This window comes from Coturnix japonica, chromosome 11 (assembly GCF_001577835.2).
Source record: "Coturnix japonica isolate 7356 chromosome 11, Coturnix japonica 2.1, whole genome shotgun sequence".
NCBI classification, from domain to species: Eukaryota; Metazoa; Chordata; class Aves; order Galliformes; family Phasianidae; genus Coturnix; species Coturnix japonica.
The window spans coordinates 12,942,434-12,963,532 of NC_029526.1; the positions used below are offsets into that span (position 1 = coordinate 12,942,434).

The 21,099-nt window shown below is 43.2% G+C and overlaps 1 protein-coding gene across 22 annotated transcripts in view; it reads right to left on the reverse strand.

Annotated features, from left to right (window-relative positions):
• MAF (MAF bZIP transcription factor) overlaps window positions 1-21,099 on the reverse strand; it is a 698,813-nt gene that overhangs the window by 120,630 nt on the left and 557,084 nt on the right. Inside the window, exon 4 of one of the 22 annotated variants that reach the window (XM_015874121.2) lies at window positions 15,022-15,035. The exons of 20 other annotated variants lie outside the window; for them this stretch is intronic. The gene's annotated coding sequence lies outside the window, so the exon portion shown is untranslated. Of the gene's footprint in view, window positions 1-15,021; window positions 15,036-21,099 lie in introns of those variants that run through there. One more of the 22 variants, XR_001557768.2, reaches the window with a different exon arrangement.

A 21,099-nucleotide genomic window follows, 5' to 3' on the forward strand; every position in this document is an offset into this window, starting at 1 on the left:
AACTTTTAATGTGAGTTCTTACAGCTGTTTAGTCAGTTATCTTTAATATTCCCTTAATATCAAGCAGAAACAGAACTGAGTAAAATCCATCTGGTTATAACACACACCATCTATAAAGTTGTTCTGCTCATCCAAAGTGACTTTTTTTTTCCCCACTGGGTTCAAACGAGATGAAATTATAATATTTTGAAATACTGTTCATACTGTACAGAGATTAACACACTTGTAATTAATAATAACTTTAAAATATTATGACGCCTCAGGAGAAATCAAAGGACCTAATGCCAATCAGCCCTACTGTCAGGGATGGGCTGAATCCCACTGCATTAATTATGCTTTTCAGCACAGCTGACTCTCTGAGCTGGGGTAGGGGGGGGGAAAGCTGTGCCCCAGTCCACACCAGGGAGTGAGCACACTGCTCTGACGCTCCTTTTGAGAGGCTCCTTCAGGATCTGCAAGAGCAAAGGGCTGGGAGCCCATCTCACAAGGAGAAAATAGCTGAGCACTCACTCCCTGGTCACAGACTCTCAGTCCACCCTGCTGTGAAGCATCTGAATGAAATGGTCTGGGGCCAGCAACAACTTGACCCTGAGCAGCTATGGGCAGAGCAGTATGTCTGGCCATGCCCTGGGAGCAGGAGAAAAATGCATGATTCTCCCTTAGGACCATCAGGTAAATACTAAAAATACAAAGAACAGCTTCAGCCCCACAAAGAGCACAACCATGTCCTGTGAGCAGTCCCTATAGAACTGGTTTGGGGCTGTTGTGCAGAATGGAAAAACTCTGCCATCCCATGGGGGTGCCAGGACACGGAAGTTAAGGACATGGAGAAGCTACTGTAAAGGCATGGGGCCTATTTTGGGATGCTGCCTATGCCAGGTATTCCATTGATGGCACTGATGCAGCCCCAGGACATGCGGGGGTCATTCATGCATTTGCCCAGCACGGGTTGAAGCAGCAGGAAGGTGAGCAGCCCACGGACAAGGCTCACCATGCAATGCCCAGCACCCTCACACTGCCCACAAATGAGGGTGCAGAGGGGACCCGCTGCCTCCCGCAGGCTCTGCAGAGCGACAAGGGCACTGCTGTCAGCACTCTGCAGGAACAAGCAGAGTGACATATGCTAACACGCTGTTAAACATAACACAGCCGTGTTTAAAAATACGCAAGCTAGTCGGATCAAATGCATTTTTAAACATGCCTGCTTTTTCTTTTCCTTTTTTTTTTTTTTTTTCCTCCTCCTTTCCCCTCCAAAAAGGAAGAGGTTTTGGTTAACATGCGCTAGTAAAAACATTTTTGAGCACGGTAGAAATAAGAGGTATAGGGCTGGGGTAAGTGTTCTTTGGACAGACAGCAGCTGCAGGAAGAGCTCACTTAAAAGACAGGTTTGCACTGATAATGTTAATTTGTTTGCATTGTCCAGTGCTCAGGATTTCACCACAAACAGAGCAAAATGCTTACGCGCAGTATAACACCCATGTAATCCATCCACAGCATTTATAAATTCGGCCCTAAGGCGCTACAGCAATAAACACCCTTGTTATGTAATATGATAATAACAACTCCCCAAAAGTGTTACAACTCTTCCTGTCAATACAGGTATCTCTTTAATGACATGTTAAAATTGAGAGCAGAATTAAAACCGCAGTGCAGTTTTGTGCCTTTGGTGATAGTTGTAATATACATCCAGGGAGAGGACAAATCCTTTCAACTGAAAGGAAGCCAGTTTCTGACTCCGTCCCACGTTCCCTTTCTCTCTGCAAATTGCTGCTGCTGGAAAACACGCCAACCTTTTCCCTTTGCATGCTCTCCTGCTGCTGGCTGCTCCTCGAGCTCTGTTCAGCTCAAGGGTTCATCATCTACAACAGCTCTTTAGTTCCAGTCTGAAGCCATGATACAATCACTTCCAGCAAAGCTAGTTGCTGCATCAAAGGTCAGTGAGTGTAGTTTTTGGCCAGTGGATAAAACAAGTGTGAGAGGACAAGGGGAGACAAAAGGCTTTGCCTCCATGCAAATGTAATGTGGAATCGCAAATGGAAAAAGGAATAGCAAAATCTAGGTCAGTGAAAAGCTTACTTGTGTGAAGAGACAATGAGTAGAATTGCCTCTAAATATAACAAATACTTAGTCAGGTTTTCACAGAAATTGTTGAAGGTTCTTTAAATAAAATTCCAGGGGCCTGATTTGTAAATCTACATGCTCAAATGTCATACTGCGCAGTAAAATGGAGGTACAAAAATGAAACCATACATCAGACTTCCAGCAATGCAAGTACATGAATACATGCTCTCATTGACTGCAGAATCCTATAATGGCTTGGGTTGGAAAGGACCTCAAAGATCATCCAGTTCCAAACCCCTGCAGTGAGCAAAGTTGTCAACCACATAAAGAAACCTTAGAGCAAGACTCTTGCTACCACTTTGCCCTGCTCTAAGTCCTATAGCCCATATGCTATGGAGCATAAGCTGTGATGATGTTGAGCCCAGTGCCATACCCTGCAGGATACAGAGAGGGAAGGAGGGCTGAGGTTTGAGCTCAGAGCAGACTCAACACGTGCTCTCAGTGGCTACTGGGAAGAGAAAGGAGATAAATGAAAAGGGAAAGGTCAGGCTGAATGTTTATACTGTTATCCTGCCCTTTCCATGCTGTGCATAAGAGGAGGTCAGACGGCTGCCCTGACCACCTGTGACAAAGAGAAGGAAATGTTCCTGGTGAAGGAATCCCATGAAAATCTGTAAGGTCCTCCACACATGCTCTGCTCGTTCCCATGGGAGGTAGTATCAGATTTTAAAGAGAGCAAGCCACAGAAAAACCTGGCTTACAAACCTCCTTGTCTGAAGATCCACAAATTCTTTCCGCCATTGCGGCACAGCACCTTATGTGCTAGGTGGAAGGGTAAGCTATTGAGTGTTGAATTACCAAGGGGAAAAAACATCTCAAATTCCTTTCTATTTATACTCACAACTTTTCCAAATCACTATACACAAATCCCCTCGCCTCAGCTGAACTGCTCACGGGTTATGGGGCCAAGAAATAGGAGGAGCCTCCATAGCTTGCGCTAAGCCTTTCAGAAACTTGGAGAAAGCTCCCAAAAATGAAAGCAGTGAAAATTACCATGCAAGGCAGAGAAGATTTAACTTCTACAGTCCTCTGTGGGCATGGAATTAATATGCAAGACAATGAAATACTGCTTTCATGACAGCGAGCATTGGTTGCTTACTTGTGAGATGTTTTCTGGGACTACCTTCATTGGTAATGGGTGCAAAGAGAGAAAAATTGACAAAAGCACGCTGCGTTTTGGGGTATTTGAGAAAAAAAAAATCTATTCTGGTAGCCCTGACACTAGGCTGGGACTTGTTAAGTTGTGAACTTGTTAAGTTCATGCTCCACCAGCAGCTTCCTGCATGACAAGGAACCAAAGCCTATTTCTGCTGGTATAAATCCTCCTTGACTTCAGCAGACACCAAGACCTTCATGTTTCAGCTTCTTACCCCTAAAGCCATTGGACAGCTGCCACGCAAGCCTCACTGAGAACCTTGCAGAGTGGCTCTACTGCAGCAGGCAGAAGGGCTCTACATCTGGTGCTCGTGCTCAGATATACCTATGATGCTTCTGCATTTGAGATGGTACAAAACCATAGGTAATCAATATTTTGTTCTCATTCCATCTCAGTCACAACAAGGCAGGAGGGCACTTAATCAGATTTTAGTTTCTTTACATCACCTCTGATGCTTCTTTGTTTCATCTATGTTTTGTTTATGTTTTTAGCCAGACTGGTGGATTAAATTAGGGACATCCATTTTCATGTCTTTTTTCTGGTCTATTTTCATTTAATGGCTTTCAAGTTTTAGCAAAGTGCTCTCATTCTTGGATTTCCAACATTGAACTGGGCAATACAGACATTAAAGTAAGAAATATGCTAATTGGACTTTATAATAAATGTAAAAGTTATGAGAAGTCTCTAATCATATGAGATTTGGAAGCTCCCATTGCTGCCCTAATTAAGAACCTCAGCCCTCTATTATCACGTACCAGGCTCACCAGTGCAGCCACAAGCAAGGACAAAGGGCCCCATGGGCTCCTCCAGAGGGTGAAACCTTAAAGGAGCAAATTGCACATCTCAAATAAGGACTGTATACCTTGACTGCACTCTGTTTGGTTTACCCACACCCAAGTGCTTTTTAAACCTGGGCTGCTGAATGATCCAAAAAATGCCCTAGCCAACATGCTCTCAGATTCCCAACTAATATCCCTTTAAAATAGAACAGTTGATGTTTCATCCACATTAACAAAGTAAATATAACGTTACTCAAGGTCCGGTGCCTTTAGTGTCGACCTGCAGCAGTATTTCCCTGCTAGCAAAAAGCAGGCTGGAGTTGGTGACATAACACCAAATATACAGATGGGAACACACTATAATTAGCAAGGGAATGTCATTCCTGCCATCTTTGCTTCGTTTGTAACTGCGCCTGTAAGCTCTGGGGAATGGTGTGTATTTCACACAGTCTGCACACAAGTGAGGATTGCCAACTGTCCCAGTTTTGGTGGAATACCCGGGGTGCCCTGCCTGCAGCTGCTGGGAATGCCAGCAGTGCTGATGGATGGCAATGCCCATGGGCTGGCATGGCTCTGTGTGGCAGCAGTAACCCAGCTCCCTCTACAGTGCTGTGCTCCCACACAGAACAGTGCTGGCACTACCCATTGCCCCTCCATGCACACCCAAAAGCATCCTTTTGCCCATCACTAAGCCAAATGCACAACCTGGAACTAACAGCAGAGGCCAAGAACTGTGCCACCCTTCCCACTTCTCTTGTTCCCTGCAAAGGAAGGTGGTGGAGTCACCATTTTTGAAGATGTCACACAGAGTGACATGGTCTAGAGTGATCACAGGCACAGGCTGATGATTGAATCAGATGATCTTAGTGTTCTTTCCAACCTTAATTTTATGAAAGGGAAGAGTTATTCAGTGCAAATATGGGGATTTTTCCTGGAGCTATGCTTTTCAGCACATAACCTTTTTTTTTTTTTAATTTTTTTTTTAAACTCTACTAGTTCCAGTAAAACACCAAATAATTTGTTTAAGGTTTAACTGCTTATTTTAGATGTACTTAATAATACAGTTCTAATTTTCTTTTAAATACTTTGTCATCCTCTGCAGGCACTTAGATCAAAAACGCACTGTGCACTCCAGTCTGTCTACAGAGCCAAGTGGATGTGTTCAGTTTTACATCAGGCTGCACAAACTTGTGGAACTAGATAAGGGAACAAACAGACCAATAATGTAATATGTTCCTTGTCCTGCAAGGAAAGTTCAAACCAGCTTGCTGGAAGAGGCTAATTCATTGCATTGAACCCAAAGGGCCCTTGCCTCTGAAGATCTCAAAGCAGGGTAGAAATATTTAATTGAACAGAATTTTGTTTAAACTCCACAGAATTTAAGTAGAACTGGTACTTGTGATCATCTCATCACAAACAATAATTTCCCTATGTATTTCTTGCACAAATTCTCGAGTTTTGAGTTACTGTAGAGAATTAAGTGCTTCAGCCTTGACAACCAAACTTTACATGATGGTGGACATCAAACATCCCTCAATTTTTCCTTCTCTTTGCCATAAAAAGAAAAATCCATCTCCACAAACCCTTCTACAATATCACCACACTGACTGCTCTGGTCTGGAGAAGCCATGACTTTCCAAAGGTTACACAATGCCTGAGCATGCATTTTGCCAGTGCTATTTGAAGCTCATTTAAGCTCAGGCTGCTGCTGAAATACCCTTCTGTTGTGTCCCCACCTACATCCTTCAGTGTCACTCTGCCTGCTCAGGGCACTGATCCGGCCCAGCTTTGGTCCTCATATGGTTTCCTCTTATGGAGGAATGGGGCAGCTCTCAACACACCCAGGAGCGCTGGGCTCTGCTCACAGCTTTCCTTAGGATATCCCCATAAATCTGACAGATTGCCTTGAGATCCCAGGAGAAATGGCACTGTTCAAGAACAAGGCTTAATTATGATTGTTATGATATAGTTGTGCCACTAATTCCCACTAAGAACTGCAAATTGCTCCCATCACACCCTTCCACCTCCCACATCTGTCAGTGCCAACAAACAATTAATTCCCCACCCAAAATATATTAGACACGCACAAAATCAAAGACGCATTAAGGTTGGAAAAGTTCACTAAGATCTTTAAGTCCAACCATCAACCCATCACCACCACAGTGACTCCACCACCTCCTTGGGCAGCCTGTTTTAATATCTTTGCATATCCATCCTTTCCAAGAAGAGATTTTTCCTAATATCCAACCTGAGCTGGATATTCACAGGGCACCTATGTACAGATTTCAGTTTCCCTCAAATACATTTGTGATCTGAATGCATCAAGCGATGCATTTCCATATGATTTTTTTTCTAGCAGCTTGACAGAACCTATTCAAAATTCAAGTTGCAAATAGCCAAATGAATCTTGTAACATCTCTCCCGTGTCAGTGATCAACCAGATTCTTCCATCATGTACAAAGTTAAAATTCATTTTCCATAAAGCCTACATAGTTGTCTTTAGAAATCATTCTGAATGATTTTTTTTCTTCTTCTTTTCATTTTTTTTTCCCCTCTCCAGTTAAATTTAGTCATCCTGAAATCCACAGGAAGCAATCTCAGGCGGAGCGCAGAAGGCTGAGCTCATTGAAAACCTCAAGTGAATTAAAATACTTCTGAAATACCTTGCATTTGTGCCCTGGAATAAACAGGAGCCACCAGAAATGCCTTCTCCTGTCTCAGCCAAGCAACAACTGCAACATCCCACAGCCTTGAGGTTAACAAAAACTATGCCGCAAGGGCTAAGGGATGAACTCAGCCCCAGGGGGACTGCTTAGGGGACATCTGAAGGGCAGTTCAATACCCCACCTACAAAAATGATCCACTGCACTGTCAGCTTAGCAACCCAAGCAAGAAGCTCTGAGACCTATTCATATAAAGCTGAGCCTGAAAAAATTATGAGTTGTGATGAAATTAAAGACATCCAAATTTTTAGTCATTCTCCGCTGATAAAGGCTCTATTATTACCATTTACAAAGGGGAAACACAGCCAATTATAAGCTACTTCTGGCACATGCCAGGCCTCCAGTAGAAGATAAGCCAACACAGCAGAGCTTGCAGCTGGAAGCCCAGAAACCTGAAAATGAGCTGACTCATGGAAATAACCCCATATAAAATATCGGATGGTTATTTTTCTCTGCCTCATTTCTGTGTGTCTTAGGGATGATATATGAATTGCCTTATTTACTTTGTCCCATAAAACTTAACATTTTTTTATTAATGTGCTGCCAGATCCAGGAGCGGCTGGAAGGAGGAGGGCAGGAGCAGAGCAGCTTTGGTGCAGGGCACTAGGAGGGCTGTGCACAAGTGATGCTGCACACCTAAGAGCACAGGATCCCCTTCCAAACCCCCTGGCAAGTTGCTCACAGGTTGTTGGGAGACAACACACAGGAGGGTGGGATGGTACATGTTTCCAAGGAAATGAAATAAGGATACAAACCTGTCCTCCCCACATTATACCACACTGTCAAATTAGGGATGGTGAACACTCATCATGAATACAATTAAACACAACAGCCTCATATAACAGTCTATTTTTATCCTCTCCTCACCTGAACTAACAGCAGGAAGAACCAAAATTCAGGGGGAAGATCCATGCTGGGAGTAAACGGGTGGTTTTGCCACCCACCAGCTTGAAACACACTGGGACAGATGTCAGTAAGACAACCTCCCCTGGAAACTACTGTCCACAAAAGAGATGCTTGGGAAACTTCTCCCTGGGAATGCCATAGCCAACAAGCACAAGGGCACAGACCGGGAGCACCCTCCCATTTTACTGGGGAGAAAGGAAGGAGCTTTGCAGTGTTGTACCAGCTGCTGGCTGCAGTGGTGGTGGGGTAGGTAATTAAGAAGGACATCGTGTAACAGATAAATGCAGGATAGTAAGTACTCATTACTTGATATATAGTATATCGTCTATTATTAGAGGCTAATAATTCTCTAACCTATTCATGTTACTCTTTTGTCCGTGTTGCTGGCCATTTGGCACACTCTAAATTTCTCAACATAAAATTTACTAGATGTTACAACTCATATCTAAAACTGAATTTCTGTGCATTTCACCGCAGTATATCATGCAGCTATGTAAAAGCACAACACTAAATCCTTTGCAAAAGGAAGAACGAGCCAACAAAACTCAATGTTTTCACTTTACTGCCAGAAAGAAAAGGAAAAAAAAGGTATATTGCATATTTTTATTAGTTGTAATTTTAACATTTTCATCCATCTTTAGAATTCTGAGTTCTAAAGATGTTTAGCTGTATTTTACTCAGAACTCAACAGTTCACTTTCTGCCGGATATTTTTATTCTTTTGGATATAGCCTGTATTTAAATACATTTATACATACATTTAAATACATTTTCAAAACGCATTTTAAAGGGAAACCAAGAGGAAGTGCCATCGTGTTTAATTACAGGGAGCAAAATCCTCAAGTCATGTAAATCATCGTTTCACAATCTGCTCCGCACTGTCCTCATTTGGAAATTGCACCATAGCAAACAGAGCTGAACTTATAAAGGATTCTTTACACGTTCACAACACTCATGTAACTTGGAGTGTCAATCTCCATCAGCTGTCCTAGATCACTCCAAAGTACAACCATAGAACTCATTTATTAGGAACTTCTACTTGCTGGCTGGGTGCTACAACCATATGCCCAGGGAGGTGGGTGCAGTCACTGTTCCTGGAGGTGCTCCCAAATTGTGGATACTGTGGTACATTGAGATGTGGTTTAGTGGGCAATATTGGTGGTAGGTGGAGGGGTGGACTAGATGACCTTGAAGATCTTTTCCAACCTTAGTTATTCTACTTTGGTTCTTTAATACCACAGATACTTGATTTTTTTTCCATTTGAAATTACTTCGTTTTGTTATTTCACATTATTTTATTTTACAAGTCCAAAACCTCAAGCTGAAATCTACAAGGAGCCAAGCCACTCAACGCAACCCTCTCCATAAGGTTCAGAAGTCATGATAAATAAAACCACATGGGATGAGGCAAAGGCACAATGTTTGCCTGCAGATCGCAGCTGATCACGACTACATGACTCCACTGATAAGGGCTTACAGCTAGAAAGCAGAGTAGCCAACCAAAAATGAAACCAGATCTCTGCCTCTGCAAACTGTTTCTCAGTGCAACATTCTTCTGAGAGATAGAAAGTACTCGCTGAGGGTGAGCAGCCCTCATGCTTTCCGTCAGCCCAGAGATGTTGCCAACAAGCAAAAGTCACTGCAGCACTGGGGGAGGACAAAGTCTGCAAACCGCCGGGCAAGGCACAATGCAGTGAGGGATACGTCCCAGCAAATCCCCCATGGATCTGCAGAGCACACCTCAACACTGCACCAAAAGGAGAGCCGAGCAGTGTGCTTGGGCACCAAGCCAGCAAGGGAAAAATCCTCTCCTAGGAATTCCAGAGCATTCTACATTCAATAGGTACGGCGTGTATATATAATATATATTTAATGTTCTCTGTCTTGTTTACATATCCTTCGTATAAAAGCAACATTTTGTCCACCAAAGGGCACTAAAACCTACGTGCATTTTTGCAGCGCCGTGCTGTTCGTTTTCATGTGTCAGCAGCTTCGCATGAGTGCTCATTTAAATCCCATTCCCCATAGTTTTGGACAAGGCTGGCATTGGCTGCCCTCACCTATAGGCAGATTCTGCATGCTGCACTACAGGCTTTATACTCCACCCTAGAGATCACTGCTGTTTGGCTCCGGAAGATTTTCAGGCTCCCTGGCAGGGTATGAGCATTTGGGGTCCTTTCCTTGTTTTAGGGACAGAATAAACACTGCCGGTTGGCTCAGAGCAGATGCACTACAGCTCCCATAATGAGAGCCCAGCTCCAAAAAGCAAAGCAGAACCTGAGCGCAAGCAAGCGAGCAGCCTGGTCTAAGCACAAAAGGCTGCTATCTGAAAAGGAAAAGGTTGCACTGATATTACTGTGATAGCAGAGGAGGAAAAAGCTCTGACAAGTTTCTTAGAAACACCAGGTTGCTCCTGCATACACCTCCTGCCCTGCTCTTTCACCCCACTCCTTTCCCTGAGCTCAGCAGCCACCACCCTGGGTTATACTCCATCTCCGAGGACCTTTGGTAACTTTCCCTTTCATGTACTGAGGAGATGGAAAATGTTTTCCCGCAGCTCGAATGAACCAAATTAAAAAATAAATATATAAAAAACCATGACTTCACTTTCTAACAGATGCACGAGCACACCTTGGGATGAACGTGTGATGGATTCCAAGCCACCACCACCTGCCTCCCAATTACATTTGCTGCACTGTCCCTGGTGGTGTGCACCTGTGACATGTTGGCACCAAGCAGGATGAGCAGAGCAGGCAGGCATGGACCCATCCGCATGCATTCTGCCTTGCAGAAGTCTCCCAGTGATTACCACTGCACTTCCTTAAAGCCTAACAGGGGTGTTTCACAGCAGCTCCCTTGGACGCTATGAGTTAGCACAAAAGAACTTCTAGTCCTGCAAAATAGCAAAGCCATAAAAATATAATTTCAGAAACTTTCCCCATCGGGGTACTGCTGCCCAGCTGGGCAGGGGCTGATCTAACAAGGGAAAGGTCACCCTGGGCTCCCTGCACCACATACACACACACACTCTGTCAGCCAATTAACCCCCAGCAATAATGCCCCTCACATCTGAATATGACTTTTACACCTGGAATAATGGAAGAATGAACACAGCAGAAACTGCTGCTTGAACTATCTACAAAGTAGTGAGCCTAAAGCTTCCAAGGCTTTAGGCTCACTGTATGTTCCAGTATGAAGTTGTGCATATCATAAGGAACACTGAGCTACATTCTCAGAGTGATGTACACTGACAGGATTCATCTGAAACTGACAAATGAAAACTTATTTTGCCATTAACTACCACAGTTACATCTTATCATGCACCAGCAGATGCCCTAGCTGCTATCCCTAACAGATGCTGCCCTTGCAGCAAGAGTTTTAACTTCTTTCCAGTTTTCAATGGGATGGACACAGTGGGACTGATTCAGCCTCACAGTTTTGGGATGTCCCATGAGTGCCCATGGGCACCACAGGACCAATGGAGACCCTGCCACACAAACCCTACAACAGCAAGAAGGTTCCACAACTCCACAGATCTAACCTTAAACCCCTTCATAACACAGCTTGTCTAAACAGTGCTTCCCATTCATGTATTTTCAGCAGAGGGTATTTCTTCAAAGACATAAGCTATGTCTAAGGAAAATGCTCTTTAGCAGACAAACCATGAAAATCCTTTGCACATAATCAATATTCAGAAGAACCAAGCTTTGTTTCTGCCCCCTATTATCCTGATAATTAGATATACTCAAGAATGGAAAAGCTGGAAAGGTACTGGGACAGAAGAGCTGCAGCACTGTTAGGATGTGGTGCTGCAACATTTATAACTGCCAAGAGAAAAAACCACAACAGAGTATTATATATATATATATATATATATATATATATATATATATATATATATATTCATTCTGTTTGTGATGCTCAGTTACAGCTTTAGGTTACCTTAAGGTGACAATTCCTAAACAATCAAAATCGTGTAATAAGTTAAGCAAAAAATATATTAAATAAATCCAGTTTCATTGTTAGTTCACGAACTTCCCAGCCAAAGACAAATTATGCTATTAGCAGCCTCGGAAGGATTGTGAAAATATCCCTTACTTACAATTGAACATGCTTGGTTGGTGGTTGGTTTTTTTTTTCCTCCTCCTTCATTGTTGTGTGTTGTTGAGCTAAAAATGACAAAGCCCTGAATTTCATCGTTCTTGCAATCTATTCTTTTCCCCTGACTTCCTGTTTTCATGAAATTTTAATAAGGCATTTAAAATAAATAGCTATGCAGAGTCTCTATGCCTCTTTGAATGCTTGGGATGGATGTTTGGGGTAAAGTGATAGTCCAGAGACCTTGAGAGCATTTAATCCCATTCTAACTTGGCAAGACAACAGAAAATTACAACAGTGCTCTCTCCGGTTTCTACAACTCTGAAGAGGTTTAGGGGAAGGGGAGGAGGTCAGCCTGGTGCACAGGACAGCATGGGGAAATAGTGTTTCTATCTCTATGAATCAGAGCTATTCAGAAAGGTCACTCTCTAAATAAGAACATCACCTAAAGAACTAAAAGCGTACAGACAATGCTGCCCTGGTACCTTTCAAAGGTTAATGTGTAACACAAAGCCCTTCACTGAGGACCTCACACCCCTCATTGAATCATTAGGGTGGGAAAAGACCACTAAGATCATCCAGTCCAGCCATCAGCCCATCCCCACCACGCCCACTAACCACATCCCTCAGTGCTACAAGTACCCTTTTCTTGAACACCTCCAAGGTTGGAGACTCTATCACTTCCTCAGCCAGGGACTATTCCATCTCTCTACCATGCTTCCACCAGCCCCTGTCCCACATCCACTTTTGGCATGGTTTGGGACACGGGGAGTAGTTGGGGGTAGAATGCATTGAAATGGGAGAAGTCAAGAACCAGCTTAGAGCAGAATACCTGAGAATCATGCAGGAGTATAGGATCAAACCCTGTGTGAATCACACTGCTCCTTAAGAGTTATAGCTTACAGAATAAAAATTACAGATTTTAGGAAATTGGAAGAATGACAGAGGAAAGCTGCTCAAGTTTCAGGGTCAGTGGTACAGCTATTAACAAAGTTGACATGATTTGATATGAGAGTCCATGACCTGAGATCACAGCTAAGCCTGATCCCTGAGCCTCGCTCCAATTTAAACTTCTGTGGGATTTTTATTATCAAGCACACTAAGAGCCTCATGGGACAGACAACAAAACAATAATGCACCAGTGGCCAATGAATGGCTACCAAGCTAAATCACTTGTCTGTGACCAGTCATCTTCTGGCCATGGTTTCCTGAATATCTATGTTTAAACTGCGCAAGTTCAAAGACAGACACATCCCACCTGCGCACTTAGGGAATGTTTCACATCCAGGGGTCAACACTTCGCTTGAAGCAGAAGGAAGATGGGCGAGTTTGCACTGCTCACCTAACAGGGAGGAAAGGGCTGCCCATCAGCTGCCACTGAGAAGGGAGAACAGCTAAATGGCAAAACAAACTTGCCACAGTGGCTTAGAAAATCATAGGAGATGTGGCTGCTTATAGATGTGGATGAAAGTAAGAGGATTATGGAGCCCTCAAGAGACAAATACATAAATAATAAAGATGAAAACTTCCAGGAGCCCACATTTATGGAGATCCCTCCACATTCTGGGGGTCCCCAAGTTGTGCCCAACTCCCACCCCCCAGCTACAGGCAAAGCCTGAACGCAGCAGGCAGCCTCCACTCACGGCCCCAGAGTGCTTTTCCTCTCCTTGCAAACCTTTTGAACCCTACTGGTAGGTGCAGGAAGCATTGTTTTCGCAGTTGGACACATTGCTTTTGCACACCACTGTGAGCCATCAGCAGCAATCTCCGCACTGGCCAGCTCGCCAGCCTCTCCTTGGCATAGCCCCTGACTTTCATATATCAAATGGGCAAAAATATTCCAAGCAAAGCAAAACAGAGCCAATCTTGGCTCCTCATCCTTTAACATACATATTCAATGTGCAGGAAGCTGGGAAGAGCTATTCGTGGGGTTGGCTTGTTTTTGTTGGTTTAGGTTTGGGGAAGTGGGGGGGAAGGAGGGTAGTTTTCAACGCACACCACATTCTCCACAGATTTTAATAAGTGCTTTAAGCCACAGCGATCCCTTTCCTCTCTTCCTCCCCCCCTCCAGTGTTTAATTTCTACAAGGACATTTCACTTTAAAAGGAAGAAAGGGCTGCACCATAAGGGCTGCAGTGCAAAGCTTTTGCTAGTCATTTCCAACAATATATTTTGGAACTGTTCCCAGTAAACAGGCAGATTAGCTGCCTTTGGTTCACATTTTACATTGTTTGCTAGATAGGGAAGCTCTGAAAAGCAGACTCTGTCCATACTGTTTGGTTGCAATAAAGCTAATTCTATTCAATCCTATAGCACTATGATAGCACTTCTGTAGGATTTCCCTTCGCTTGCATATTTATAGGGTCTTGTAGAGCTCCACTGTAGCTCAGTGCCAGCATGAAGAAATCAAGCTGTCAGTAGTTTCTATTTTTGTCCCTACCTATAGTTTCAGTAATGACAAGTGAGTGAGGCAACATATGCATTTCCCATCTACAGGAAAAAATTACTGTCTTCCTTCAGTGTCTTACATCTGTGCTACAACCTATTTTCCTAGGGCTTCAGATTATGCTGATAGTTAACATGTACAAGTGCTGGTCAGGTGCAGCTGATTCTAGAAACAGCGTTAATAGAACCACAAGAGAAAAAAGTTCCAAAAAACTCAAAATTCTAAGCATTTTCACATCTTGCAACAAAGTAGAGGGGGGAATAGAATGCCTGGGAAATAGCTGCATAGCACCCAGTTCCCACCGTGCTTTGATCAGTGCACACATTCAAGTGAGTTTAGATTCTCCACCCAAGTTTGAGAGGCGCTGATTCTATTTAATGTCCTCTTCTTGACCTTATGTGGTTAACTCATTGTTGCAGCTTCTGCAGCAGTTAGAATAGGAGCAGAAGCCAAAGGCCCAGCCACAGAACCACGGAATATTTGAGTTGGAAGGGACCGTTAGAGGTCACCATGGTTAGCAACACCACGCACTTCTACCAAGGGATCGAAGGCCAGGTTCCAATGCTAACAGAGAGACAAAGTGTCCCAAAAGCTGCTGAATTATTAAGCTACTTCTACCATCATTTGCAGTCTTCTCTTTTGGTACACTTAGAAAGGCTTTGACCACACCAGGGCATGGTGACCCCACAAGTGCCACCCCACCCAGCAGCTCCAAGACCTTCACACCACACTGTGATGAGAGGTGGGCACCCACCTTGGCACACCACTGTTTTGGCTCAACAGCCCCACAACGTGACAGCATCACATCTCCAGTGACAGCTAATAAGACAGAACTGCACCCCACTGCTTTACAAAGCCACAACTCCAAACTCCTTCAGAGATAATGCTTATTTAAATAACACTGACACCAGGCATTAACAAAAGCTCATAGGAAAAATAGCTTGGCAAGTTTGATAAGAAGAAATAAACTCCTTTCATATTCTTCCCCTCTCTTCCCCAGCTCCATCCTCTGCTCACTTTGCCTGCAGAAACAAATTTTTAACCCCACATCCTGTTTGGAAGGGGGACGTGGGCACCACAGCATTCAACCTTTATCCACACAACTCCGACACCTGAACTGAGACTTCTTTTGGATTCTGCTCCACTGCACCAAAAGGAACAGGCAGAACTGAGATGAGAGGGGAGGAAAGCAGGGGGCTGTTGGGAGAGGCTATAAATAAAAAAGGAGGAGGAAAAAAAAAAGTTAAAAAAAATACAAGGCAATGCTATAAATCCTTCTCTCCTGTGTGAGCTGCTGTATCACAGAGCTGGTGGGGCTGAGAGACTTCCCCTTACTTTATAGTGCATGACGATCACCCTCTTATACCGCTGCTGTATAACAAGTGAACGTCCCAGCTCCTGGGAAGTAGCTCATAAAAAGATGCTCTGCGTGGCCTCTTATGGTCCTCGGAGCAAGAGGAGCAAAAGAAAGGGCTTTAATGAGTTTAAAGCGGGGGGAAGGAATACTTACTTTGCTTATTTTGTTTGAGCTGTATGCTGGGAAGGGGGTGCTGGAAGGTGGGTAAGACAAAAGGGTGAGGAGGAGCGACCCAAAGGAGCAGAGCTGGGCCTTTCTGCTTGTTAATACACAGCAAAATGATATGCACACATCCAGCTCCGAAAGCGACCGCGGGGAGAGAAGGAACACAAAGGAGCCATTTATTGCCTGAGAACTGTCTCTGAACAAACCCATTGTGTTAAAGTAATACAAATTCACAACACCTTCCTGCCTCCGTCTCCATCTGGGGCTGCGTTGGTTCGGGGAGCGGATGCAGCCACACAGCATCCTTGCGAGGTCACCGTGCGGGACCAGATGCCATACTGATAGCACAAAGGTGAGGAAAAGGGGAGACCGTGGCCAGGAGGCTCTCAAAAATCCATTACCTCCTTTCAGGCCCAGCTGAGGGTTTATCTGGAGAGGCAATTTAAATCCAAGAGCCAGAAGGAGGTATCTTTTGATGTAACATTTCATTCTTTTTTTTTTTTTTTCCTTTACAAAGTTATTCCAGGCGATGCAGTTGGCCTGAAATAGTTATCAGTTACAAAACCAGGGCTGCTCCTATCTCCTCTCCTTGTGCAATGCTAAGAAGATCCTCCCGCTGAGCTCCAAAGTAGGGGAAAAGCTATTAATTAAAAATAATTCTCCACGTTAAGGCTTGCCGCCTAAAGCTCCATTAATATGAAGGAAATTCCAGCCGTTCACTCCCTGCTGCTGGAGCCTTTTCTTTCTCTATTTCGTTTTGCTAAGCTTTTTGAGAATATATATGGAGATCACCTCAACGCCTCCCCTTCACCCAAAAATTCAGACCCTCTCTTCCTCATTCTGGAGGAATGGGTCCCCCACAGGACAGAAGGTTTGTCCCCCTCCCACTGTCTTCCCAAAGAGAGGTGATAACAGAGGGACCCCCAAGACCCTCCTTGAACCCAAGCCAGTAGCACCAGCCAGAAGAAAAGCATTTTCCTACCTCCCTGCTGAGCAAGCAGCACACTGCTCAAAATACCTGCCCTCAATTCCCAATGTCAGCAGCCTCGGACCCATTTTGGCTTTTCTGCAGCTTGGAGATGCTCAGGGCACTGCTCCTGGGTGATGGGACAGGGCTGCAAAGCGGGGACAGGATACATCCCTGCCCCAAAGCAGAGACATGGGGAAGAGGAGCACAAAGCCCAGGCCCTCACCCAGAAATCAGTTGAGGGTATGGAGGACACAACTAGTCTTGAAAATTACAGAGAAAGCCAAGCTCCCCATATTTCTGCATCCCAGTATTCAACATGGGGAAAGTACACTTTCCTCCTGCTAACTGATAGAGATGTATTCCACACAAGTGATGCTAAAGATCATGGAAATCTTCTGAAAACCTCTTTCAAAAAAAAAAATCTACATTTTATCAGATATGTCCTGAGTGTTTGGGAAGTGTAGAAAGAGCACAAAAGGGAAATACTGAAGAAAACAAGAAACTAATCAAAGACCAACAACTATATTCTCTTGTGGGGCAGGGTTGAAATTAAACACATCCCTATGCCTTGACATCACAGAACTGCAGCCCTTGCACTGACTTCAACAGTACTGATATTCCTGCAAGACTTCTACCTGTACAACATCTCAGTGTCTATAAACCATAGGTTTGGGCCCTTATTTGGGCTGCATACACATCCATGACTTCCACCCCTACAGTCATGCTCAAGGCTTTCAGAGAACAGACCCCAAACAGTTTGCTTTAACAAATTCTGTTTTGAACTCCCCCATGCCAAAATATGACATACTGGCTGTCATACCCATCTCCTCATTGCACACACCATAAAGTCACTGCATTTGATATTTTTCTCAAGCTGTAAAAGAGAATTAGAGGTACCTTCAGTTTATTTTCTCATGTTTCCTAATTTCTTGATCAAGTTCCAAAAGCCCCAGAACAGTTTTAATTAAAAGTGTTTCTGTGTTTTCAGGTTTTTAAGTGTACTTTCCTATGTGTTTTTTTTTCTACAGAGATAGAGGTGAGGAGACAGCAGCGAAGGAGACAGTGTATGATGAGAAAAAGTATTTCATAGATGACTGTGAGTTTCCATAGAGCTGTGAAATGTCTTTGGTCAAACAAGATTCCAGCAGGACAGAGCAACAAATAACTCTCTCATTCTTGAGCATTAGTCCTAGTGAGCTGGGAATTTAGGTCCCAATTCATCGAAGTGGTTAAGTCCATATTTCAGTGCATGTAACTGAATCACAAAGGCTGGAGATCGATGTAAGGTTTTATTTAAGTGGGGTTTTGGGTCCAAAGAAGCAGCAGAGCAAGCCAACAGAAAGGACAACTCACCCACTATGCACATGCTTTCTTTCCAAACTATCGCTGCACCACAGTGTCAGTAAAGCCAGCAAGCCCAGATGAATGTATTCCCATGGGAATTCCCATTGGGCTCTGAGCACAGACTACCTGGTGTTGACCATGAATCTGTCCCTAATGATACAGGGTTTATTTGAAGCAGCACCTCAGAACTAAACTAAGGAGAAAAGCAGCGTAGCCTAGGCAATACACAGCCATTTATTACTCTTGATCTTTAGCAACAGGGATATCCATGGTGTGGATCCCTCAGGCTACCACCGTCCCTTTTAGTGAGAAATTCCTCCCTGCATTATCACTACTGCCATGTAGTGCTGCCATTACAGCTCGTGGCAGTGGAAAATCTTTGAGGTCCCTTCCAACCCAAGCCATTCCATGATTTTACATCTACTGTAAATAATGCTTAGATTCAGAGGTAGCACAGGACCATCTATTTCAGGCAGCCATGCAAGCTGCATCCTTGATTTTATAATTTCACCTCCTTCCCTTTACCCAGCCTGAATTCACACACACTCGCACCAAGTGAGTCATTCAGGTTGCTTTGTGGTCACATCAATTCATCAGCAAAATGGTAACAGGAGCTCTTCAGAACCCCAAACCACAGGATGTTTTTATCTGAGCTGCACAAGACAGCCCTTTCCCAAATCCAGCTGAAGGATGCAGCACCCCATAAGCAGCTCATTACTCACTTCTCTTCCATGGGAAACTCATCCCAAATGTCTGCAAGAGGAATTACTGAATACACCTCTCCCACCCACCCCCCTTCCTGCCTACATCACTTTATTTATACTGCAATAAATACAAATCAAACAACACTTTTGATGCGAAAGCTACCGATTGAGAATCCCGCTTCCATGTGAGGCTGCTCTCCATTTCCTACAGCGATATTAATTTGTAATTTTTCCTCCTGTCTCTGCAATTACTTTTTAAGCTCCTCTATTTCACATCATCAATCCCACTTGTGAGGCTGCAAGTCACCTAGATGCCATCTGTTGAAAAACAGAGTGATGGAAAGTCTGAATAACGCACTGAGTCAGGGTTATAGATGCTACATTTTGACATAGTCAGAGGCGTAGAGCAGGGGGAACAGATTAATAATTACTTCACCTGAAACAAAACCAGCTCATCTATAGAAGCCTGACCACAGGCTGGAGCTAGTTCTATAAATACCTGGGTTTAATCAGGACTAATTCAAACAAAGTAGGTATGCAAATATTCAGCACTCCAACAGCAAGATGCTTTCTCTGATGGCTCTTGCTTTAGCATGTCAGTCTGAAACCTTGATTGCTTTTCTCACACTTCTTTGGATGAAAGGACATAAACAGCTATGAAACCAGTTCTTTAATATGCTACTCTTCAATTCAATTCAAACATACACTTGCTGCAAAAAGAACAACATGAGCTGAGGAAGAAAAAAGAAACAGAATGAAGAGCACTGTAATGTAATAGCAAGTGCAAAGCAATTTCCATTCCTGGATCCTGGACAATTCATGTACAGAGCAATTTTTCTACTATATAACAAAAAAGCCCAATGTAGAGGAACACATGTTTCTAGAGTAAAATAGAGATAGCTTAAAAAAAGATTGTTTTTTTAAACCTAAATTCTAAATTTTTCAAAGATTTTTAGAAATCAGTGGTAGTAATTCCTGCTTGGCATGACTGAGTGCATGCACATTATTGCAGAGGACAAAAAAGTCCTAAATCTTACTGGCTTGGATTCTTTGACCTCAACAAGTTTAGTCTGAAAACATTTGTAACATGATGAAAAGCTTTGTGAGAATGCTAATAACATCCTTAAAGGGTTAATAATGCCGAACTGATTGGCACTAAAAACTAGATTTCATTTGGTACAGTGACAGAGAAACTCTGCCACCAGGAGTATACGTTCATGCCCACATTATTATAGGACAATTTAGGTCATCTTATTTTAAATTTCATGGCTCTGGAACATAGATGTAAATCAAAGGCAGTGAGGCAAATGATGATTTTTCCATAGTGAGGTTTTTATAGTCTTGATCTTGAAAATATGCTTTGGGCCCGAGCTGTCCATCAAAGTCCTCTGAACTAGCCAAAGGAGTTTGCATTGCTGCTAGTGTACAATTAGAATCAGGAAACAAAAGCAGAAAGCTTTCAGAACAAGGCACGTCTCATCATTTTTAGTTTGGGCTACACTATCAATTACCATTTTTAAAAGACCTGGAATCAAGCTGCTCATGTCTAGGAACGTGTGAATATTGAGATGGTGAGGCTTCAGTAAATGCCCTGTGCTGGTAGAGAGCCTCAAAACACTGCAAGGAGAGCCAAGTGTTTACTTAGCAAATGCACAGAGATCTGTGTGTACACCTGCACACATAATTCGTTTTTGAAGTATTTCAGGTGTTGATTGTATGACTGTAGCATGCAGCTTCAACCACATACAAGCAATGCCTTACTTTAATAAACATGCCGTGAATTTGATGTACTGGTTGTTTGCTTTTTCAGAGCTGATTTATCTGTCACTTCCATTTCCAGATTTGATTTATCGGTCAATTCCTTTTCAAGATTTGATGTATTGGTCATTTTCTTTTCAAGATTTGATGAAAGCACATCGTGTGAGCCCTTTCAGGTCTATTTCTAAGTATTACACATCTATCTACTGTGTAGGTTTAAAATCTTAATTCCAAAACTTTCTTTATTAATAATTCATCTCTTTCTATCTGGAGCTAGCTCTTGTTATACACGAGTATAATCTGAATTAGATGAAACAAGCAATTACAGTGGACATAAAATACAGTTAACTGTAGTTTTGCAATAAATTGCGCTCTGTGAAGCTTTAAAGAGAGTCTGGAGATTTATTAAAAAGCATTAACGCAAAATAGGTAAAATTCCAGTTTTAGCTTCAACATTTTTATGCTCTAGAATCACATGCTGAAAAAGCAAATAGAAAGGAATTGGCGCTCTGCAGCTCTGACTGCCCTGAGGATGCCAGAGAGGGAGGAAGATGTCTGATCCAAGCTTCACAC